This window comes from Xiphophorus hellerii, chromosome 4, assembly GCF_003331165.1.
Source record: "Xiphophorus hellerii strain 12219 chromosome 4, Xiphophorus_hellerii-4.1, whole genome shotgun sequence".
Classification (NCBI taxonomy): domain Eukaryota; kingdom Metazoa; phylum Chordata; class Actinopteri; order Cyprinodontiformes; family Poeciliidae; genus Xiphophorus; species Xiphophorus hellerii.
The window spans coordinates 27931273-27939959 of NC_045675.1; the positions used below are offsets into that span (position 1 = coordinate 27931273).

The 8687-nt window shown below is 38.5% G+C and overlaps 1 long non-coding RNA gene across 1 annotated transcript; it reads right to left on the reverse strand.

Annotated features, from left to right (window-relative positions):
- Window positions 1–6521: 6521 nt before the first annotated feature.
- On the reverse strand, window positions 6522–8493 carry LOC116719190 (uncharacterized). Its single transcript, XR_004339132.1, has 4 exons — window positions 8267–8493; window positions 7947–8041; window positions 7726–7802; window positions 6522–7504 (listed from the first exon to the last, which is right to left on the reverse strand). It is a non-coding gene; the product is annotated as an uncharacterized LOC116719190 (long non-coding RNA).
- Between the last annotated feature and the right edge of the window lie 194 nt (window positions 8494–8687).

Genomic DNA, 8687 nt, shown 5'->3' on the forward strand with positions numbered 1-8687 from the left:
GCGTCTTGTTTTTATAGTCCCCTTCACCTGCAGACACTTCAGCATTAATAAGATATGTTGCTCTGTCGTCTCATCCCAGCAGCACAGGGCTCCGCTTACAGCCAAGAGATGTGGTCATAAAACGGATCCATCTGAGGCTAATTGAATCGATAAGGTCCCTGTGACAAATACATGAAACCACAAACAGCCAAATTAGCTTTGAAAGTTGCATTGAAGCTCACATGTAAAATTCCTGAGGACAGTTTTGATTGTGTCTCTGTTGTGTTCGTAAAGAGCTGCTTTCAGTTCTGCTCCATCTCAGCCTTAACAGACATAAACATGCAGGAAATAATAAATCGATTTTCAATCAGTGTTTTGCACCAAACAGTTAATAAAGTTTTCACTGAGGTTCTGTAAGAGCCATGTGAATGAAATAAGTGATTATTTATATTTCAGGAGCAGGCGGCTTTGACACCTGGGTGGTGGGCGTGTCGATGTGGGCGTGGCTGTCATCAGGTATGAATGGGAAGGTCACTGGCCTGCTGGTTTAGTGTGAATGAGGAAGCGGTGAGCGGGGCGGTCAGTCCTTGCAAAGTTTGGAGCGTTATGATCAAAATGGAATAAATCGATAATTGTTGCAGAACAAAGAAAGAAGAGGTTTGGAGTTGATTGATACACGGACAGATGAGATTCCCCGAGTTAACCCAGTGCGGCCCTTTACCATCATTAGTTTGTCGTGTTTTATAATAATAAAACGTGTTTATTATTATTAAGGCTTTGGTGCAAAACACTGATTGAAAATCGATTTATTTTTTACTGCATGTTTATGTCTGGTTGAGATGGAACTGAACATGAAAACGGCCCTTTAAACCATTCAGACAACAACAGAGACACAATCAAAACTGTCAGATGAATTATTACCCCGCGATAATAACTCAGAAATAGTCCAGATTAGGATGTATTTTGTGATAAAGTTTCTGTTTACATCGTAAGTTTGTGGTGAAAAAGATATAAAACTAATGCTATTTCACAAAGACATGTTAACATTCATGGAAAAACCTCACATGACCTCATATTAAAGCAGAAAGTACGGAGACTGGCAACCAACGAGGCCTCGCGTTGCACGGGTCACGTGACTGCATCACTGTTGCGTGTCGGTTTTCAAAATAAAAGCGTGACGAGCCGCGCCGCTTCAGGGGTTGTTGCGTTTGATCGCGCATCAGAGGAGTATTTGTTTTCAGAAGTGGCTGAAATAAAAGGAACTTTGACCAACATAGTTCATGTGTACTAATGATTTTGATGACGACACTCATCAGGACGTAATGTTTGTTACCGGTTTTCTCAAATTGTTGATTACGGTATATTTTATGACTTTATATTTGTGTGCTTTTTATTATGTAAAACACTTTGAAACTGCATTGTTGCTGAAATGTGCTACACAAATAAACTTGATTGAAATGGAGACAGCAAGAGGAAGAAAAAAAAAATCTGACATCTGGAAATACTTTGACATGATTGCTCACAATAAAATTCTTCTTAAATAAAAAATAATTAGCCCCTCCCCGAATCCCAATTCCTCACCTTCTGGAAATTTCCACTATCATTTGCAGTCTGATCGGCAAGATCAGTCTTGCACAGCAGAAACGGACTTAATGCTGTTGCAAGACTAAAATTCTGCATGTAGCTAAATATCAGGGATCAGAGCCAATTAGAAATCCAAGAAAGAGCGAATGAACAACAAGCACTAAAAACTAAAACATCAAATGTCTTTATTGTCAAATCAGTCTATGACATAAAAGAAAACCCAACACAACCAGTGACGTTCAACATATACCACAGTTAGATTGGCTACAAATCATTTTAATCATTAAAACATATGACAATTAAATACGATTTCATTGATTCTCCTGTTGCTAAACATGAGTTTGATGAAAACTTTGTGACAATATTGCGTTTACTAATCTCTGGAAGTGTGAATCCAGCTGAGTGACGAGGCTCTTACAGTTTCCCCAGCAGAAGTCACCAGTGAGCGACGAATGAAGCATCGAGTAACGAACCTGTTTGCAAAGCAAAGGGTTGGAAAGCTTCATTGCTTCACGAGGCTTCATTTGCCCGTCACTACTAAGCAGAACAAACATGTAATAACCTCTTTTAAAACCAAATACAGAATGAAACGCAAATAAATCCCCCCCATGAAGCGGCGGCTCGTATGCTGCACGTAGGAAACTGGTACCTTATCCATCCAGATTCACTTTTGCAAGGCGAACATCTTAATTGCCTCTGCACAGATGTGATTGGAGAAAGCTTCATTTATCTGAAATGTGGCAAAGACTATGGCCAGTCTTTGCCACTGTGGGGCCATAAAGCAAAGGCCAACTCGTTCCTGAAAAGAATAGGAAGCAACTTAACAGCACACAAACCAACTTAGCTTAAGATGCGTTATCCATTTTGAGAAAATAGAGCTGAGAAACGTAAAGCAGCCACGAATGAACGAGAAAGGAAACCAGGTTGTATTTTTAGCAGCTTTCAAACGCACAGCGCTGTTATCTGCACACCCAGTTTTGAAGCACTGGCCTCTCATACTTCCTCCTGTTTAAACTTCCTGCTGGTTACCCAGCTGGTAAAGCTTGTATAGATCACAAAAGTCGACTAAACATGGACAAACAAACGTTGGCAACACTATTCAACATTGCAGTTGAAATAACCATCTGAAAAGTGTGGTGTGTTAGTTGAATGTCATTTTTCTTACAGTCCAAAAGTGCAAGGAAAACTTCTGGATATTGAAATTGTAACTGACGGCCCCAGATGAACCATCTAAAAACGTAAACTCCCGAATCCGGAACAGTCCAAAAGCAACTTTACCTTCATATGCAGCTGCACACGTCTCAGGAGAAACAGCTGGAGCGTAAAAAGAAGCAGAAAAATAAAATAAAATAAAAAATAAAAAAAAGAAGCAGACATAGTAAAAGTAAAACAACAAAAGAATAAAGATTTAAAAGAATATAATTTCTCTTTTGGCAACGTAGTCCTTCGTAGTTCACGTCAACGTTCGACAACGGGGCGACCTCTCTGCACCCTGAACCGCTGAGAAGTGACCCGCAGAACCAAGAAACTGTACCGGATCGATGCAATACGTCTGATCCGTTTTTTTTAATTTTATCACCACATTATTTAACTTCCAGCAGGATTGATTTTTTTAATTATTATTATTATTTATATGAAATAGGTGGGTTCTTTAATCTGTAGAGACGGGTAACCGTCTTCAAGCCTTAAAGTGACGATGAGGCTGTTGATGAAAATTTAGGAAAAAAACAACTAATTATGCAGCTAGATTCAGTTTTTAGACAAAAAAAAAAAAGAATTTGATCAAATGAAATATTCAACCAGCTGAAGCTCGTTCATTCTCAATTCCGTTTTAATTAATTTCACAGTGTGATTATTGATGTTGTTCATTCTTGTACGGTTTAAAATACCGTTTTAAGTGCATTCATCAAAAAAAAAAAAGGCAGGCATATAACATGAAAATATGTATATGTGCTTTTATAATCATAATAACACTTCCATTGTAAAGAATTCGAGGCTAATAAAAATGAACAAGCTTATTTAATTAGACTGATAACGAGGACCTGTATAAATAAATAATTAAGGCTACAATTAATGATTAACAACTTTATGAGGCCTACCACTTTACCACATACTATTATTACACATGGACAGTGTGTAAACATTAACTGTATGCTAACCGTTATTCTTTCATAACAAATCTTTTTCTTTTGACTTCAGAAGTAAAAGCAAAGCCCCAAATCAAGGGAAAAGTCATAAAACACGCCAATGCAAATGGATGAATCAACCTTTACCCTCCGTTCCATTAAGTTTAATTTAACGACACTGTCCAGATATCAAATTAATCTCTTTGACGCAAAAGCTTTAGGTTTCTGTACTGACAGGTTGTACAAACAACGATCTCATAGATAAGAATTACATTACGTGACCAGAAAGCTAAGTGAAAGAACACAAGCTATGAATTTGGATAATCTGTGAGGAAAAAATAGAAATAATAATCAGCAAAACACTTTTTTCCCCCCCACCTAGTATAAAAGTGAAAACAATGGTATAATTTCTGTAGCTGCTTTAGTGAAACTGCTGTACAGCCGGAAGTGGGAAGGAGCCTTTGAGTCGGATAAAATATGTTTGAAAGAAACTTTCAGAGGTGAGTAAAGTACGTATGCCGTACATTTTTACAAAGAGCTCTGGAAAACATTAGGAGACCACTTAAAATGATCAGTTTCTCTGATCTTACTTTTTATAGGTACATGTTTGAGTAGAATGAACATTGTTTTATTATTCTATGAACTACTGACAACACGTCTCCGAAACTCCAAGCAAAAATTTAGCATTTATTTGCAGGAAATGAGAAAAGGTCAAAAGAACGTAAAAGACGCAGCGCTCTCAGACCTCAAAAACCGCAAAGAAAACAAGTTCACATTCATTTAGAAACAACATCAATGAGTTCAGAAATCAATATTTGGTGGAATAACCGAGAGGTTTCCAATGGGGTTCAGTGCAGTGGTCTATTTTTATTTTTTTTTTTCCAGAGCTGTATGTGTGTGACACATGACAGGTTTCATGCATGTATGGAGCTCAGAATGAGGGCAACCCGAGGTGAAACCATTGCTGGGACCTGCAGCACTGTAACAGATCATTTCCTTTCGTACACAATCCAGTTTCACTTCTTGCTCTCACTGTAGCGTTTCTCCATTCTGTCAAGCCTTAGCTAAAGCTGGCGGTGATGTGGCTTCCTGTTTCCTGTTTGTTGTGTTTTGGTAAGCAAGTGAACCTGCAGCACTGTATGACAGATTGCGTTGGTATAAATCATATGAGGCATTAGGCAGTGCTGAGATCATGCAGAACGACCTCCGTCAGATATGAAAGAGGTACAGAAAGCGATGGACGCCGTCTGATGTTTAAACTAATGAAATTTGATTCATTTTCAATTTTTTTTTTTTTATGGAGAAAAGTTCTATTTTTAAAACCACTTTATCGGGCATACGTGTTCAATCGCTTGCTAACATAAAGCCGAAGTCAACCCAATTACCTCAATTCAATTCAAAAATATTTTATTTAACCCCAACGGAAAATAAAATGTCGCCATAGGTGGTGACGCTGTGGTAGCAGTCAGTCCTGCAACGAGTCTGGAGAAGCCTCTGACTGAAGACCGTTGCTGTGTGACAGTCTCATGATTGCTATGACGTGCTAACAATTTGATATCAGCAGAAGACATTATATTTCTTCCAGACAACGCCAACAGCAGTTGGCAAGTACTGCTAATCCACCTCATTTGCTTTTGCAGCTCATCTTTAAGTCTGAGTCTGGTCAGAAAGCCGAGCACAGAGACGCAAAGAGGAAAGAAGGGGGACTTTTCTGGTTCTGCTTTGCTTCTCTTTCAACTGCTCCGGAGTTTGAGATTGTGGTTCAGAAACTATTTGACCTTTTTGAAAAGACAAACGCGTAACTCGATGCGTCCAGCTGTCTAGACTTGATAAGGACGACTCAATTAAGTTCTAACGGAGCTCCAGAACGGAGAACAAAAGGGGGTTTAATTGACTTTCTATATGCTATCTGGAGCTAAACCTCTGTGGCGCTGATTCAACCGAAGCGTTTGATTCATTCAGTGAAAAAGAGAAAGAGCGGTTTTCAAGGCAACAAAGGTGGTGCTGGGCAAGGTCTCCCTACTAAAGTATCTGGTGAGTGAACAACAGTTGCAGCTAGGAGTTTCTATTTTAATCACTGGTTTTCAGATGTTCACTAATGCAAAAAGGGGAACTAAAGACTTGAAAGGTTCTGTTTTCTATTGTCGGTCTAGATGGCTGGTCTTATCCTGCACATGCCTCGTCTTGCCCATCCATCCATCAATTTCTGGTTGGTGTGCGAGTGAAAATGTCAACACAGGCGATGGCAATGAGTTACATTTTATTGAACGGGGACAACATGTGTTACAGGAGCAGTGCTTCGAGGGTCCAAATACGGGCCATGTAGCACTTTGCTTTACAATGTTATTGTACAGTTGTTCCTGTTGTGAGGTTTGTCATAAATATCCAAAGTAAACATTTCTGGCGTTTCTTTACCCGACTACTCCCATCGTTAAACACGACCCTAAAGAAAATCTCCCACGCTAGCAGCAAGTTAGCGCAACTTAGCATAAAGTCTGCAAATGGCGGAAATCGTGGCATTTATGTCCAGATTCAAGATAGGAAAAAAAACATTCTGTGTCTTACTTAATGTCCAAAAAAATTAACCAAAAAGAAAAGAAAAAAAACAAAGAAAAGTTCAACATATTCAATAATAATGTTGTTATATATATATATATATATATATATATATATATATATATATATATTTTTTTTTTTACAGTAACTGAAAGTAAAATAAAAAAAAAACTACGAACAGGAAGTTAACAGCATAAAATAACATGAAATAAACGTTCAGGGGAAATTATAGCTTTGTCTACTTAAAAAAACAACAACTTTTATATCTGACAAGAATTAATTTATTTTTGTTTAATGTTATGCAGTTGGTTGGATGAAAAAATATTTAATATAATAGCAAAGCTAAGCTAACATAAACCAACATTTGCTTCACCCAAATTAATGGTTTTAATCAAATATTATCTGCCTTGGGGGGTATATACTGTATATATACAGTATATATATATACAGTATATATATATATATAAACACATGTGTTGAATATCATGTGCTATTAAAATGTTTATTAAGTACAGCCGTTTTTGGTCTTACGTTCCCAGGCTTCCCTGTTCCCATGTGGGCTACAACACACAATCTGAAAAACATGTTTCTCAGCTCTGCAGCTTATTTTTGGTCAGCAGGATATTGTGGGAAGAGAAGTGGGTCAGAGATTAGGTTAAATATAAAATAGAATAATGAGCCCAGATTTTATGGCTTTATTGCTCCTCTGTAATTAACTTTTGATAGAGGAAAACGGATATTAATGAGATATTTTAGATCATAAAGACGTCACATACGTCAAAAATTAAGTGAATGCTCCTGAGAGTCGTAGACTCTCAGGAGCATCCCTTCCCCCCCCCCCCCCCTGTTTCTCATGACTTTGATGGGACTGAAGCAGACCGTCGGGCTCCAGGCGGCCGAGAAGCTTCTCGGCTTGCATCGTGCACACACCACTTGAGTTTTAGGCGTGTGCATTCATAAAAAGAGGCGTCGATCGCCGCCTGGATCCAGAGAGCCGCTCTCACAAACGTCTCGTTTACATTCACAGCCGTGTCGGCTCTTTTCAGTTTGCATCCACTTATTAAAATCCTTTCCCTAATTTTCATACTCCGGACGCGCATAACAGGTTTACAGCTTTTTTTGTTGTTTGTTGTTTTTTTTTTGCCGGTGTGAATATAACCGTTTGCTTCTCCACCTTTTTACTGGACGGAGCATATCCATCTCTTGGATTTCTTCTTGGCGTTTTCGTCAGGAACCTTCTCCATCACCTTGTCCGCCATCTAAACATGAGACGCAAAGGCATGCAAGCAAATGTGACTCTCCTGTCGTTGACTTCGAACAAACGCGTTGTGAATTACATGTCAGCTTTTTTTTTTTTTATGTACATCCGAAACAAAAACAAACAAACAAAAACGTGAAATGACTGGTCAGCAAAAAGGCAGATCCTATTCAGCTTTTAAAGAAGTGCTTTGGAATAGAAAGTTTGAGTTAAGCCACAAACCTGCTCAGGATCTGGAAACGACTTCGTCTCTAGCTTTGAGTAGAGAAGTTCATCCTCCAGGGATACCTCAAAGCTATCTATGGAGGTGGAAAAAAAGATGAAAAAATAAACATTAACTTCAAATATATATATATATATATATATATATATATATATATATACAGATTGTTTATTAAATATACTGTATATATATAAAAAATAAAACCAAAAGTTGAGAATACCTGTCCTCCCGGTGACTCCTTTTACCTTCACTCCAGGAATCTGCCGGAGAACGCCGGCTAGTTCCTGGTAGCGGTACGCATAACTTCAGTCTTTACTGCAACAGTAAACAGACAAGGCAACCAAATGAGAGCTATAGATAGATAGATAACCAGCCTCTCACTCTTGAGTTTCATAATGCTGCAAAAAGCTATACTGCCCAAAGTGCACAGCATAAAAACAAAAATTTGACATTTACAAATGAGAATGGAGCAGTGCATGTGTTGAAAGAAGAGGAAGTGGAGGTAAAAAAACAAACAAACAAACAACAACAAAAACTTACCAATACTCAATAGTGACCGTCTTCATGGTTCTGCAGAAGAAGTTGTGATGAGGGCAGAGTTCTTGTGAACTCTCAGTGCTCAGCTCACAGGAATGAGATGTTGAGAGAAAAAAAACAACTTCTCTCTATCAAAAGGCGAAGTCACGCCTTGTGGGAGGCTGGAAAGCTGCGGCGCAACCTCACTCAGCGTTCACGAGCCGCCCAGACTCACTTTGCTACACACTGATTTGTGCGTCTTTATCCTATGAAGACAGAAATAAAGATTCTTTGGTAGTGGCTTCGCTGCGAGGCTGTCCAGCCGCTTCCTCTGAGTGAAAACAATGCAGAGGAAGGACTTGATAATTACACAGTCGTTTGTACAGTCTGTTGCTTATTATGTGCAAACTACAAACATGTTAATCGGAATAGATTCAACATACAT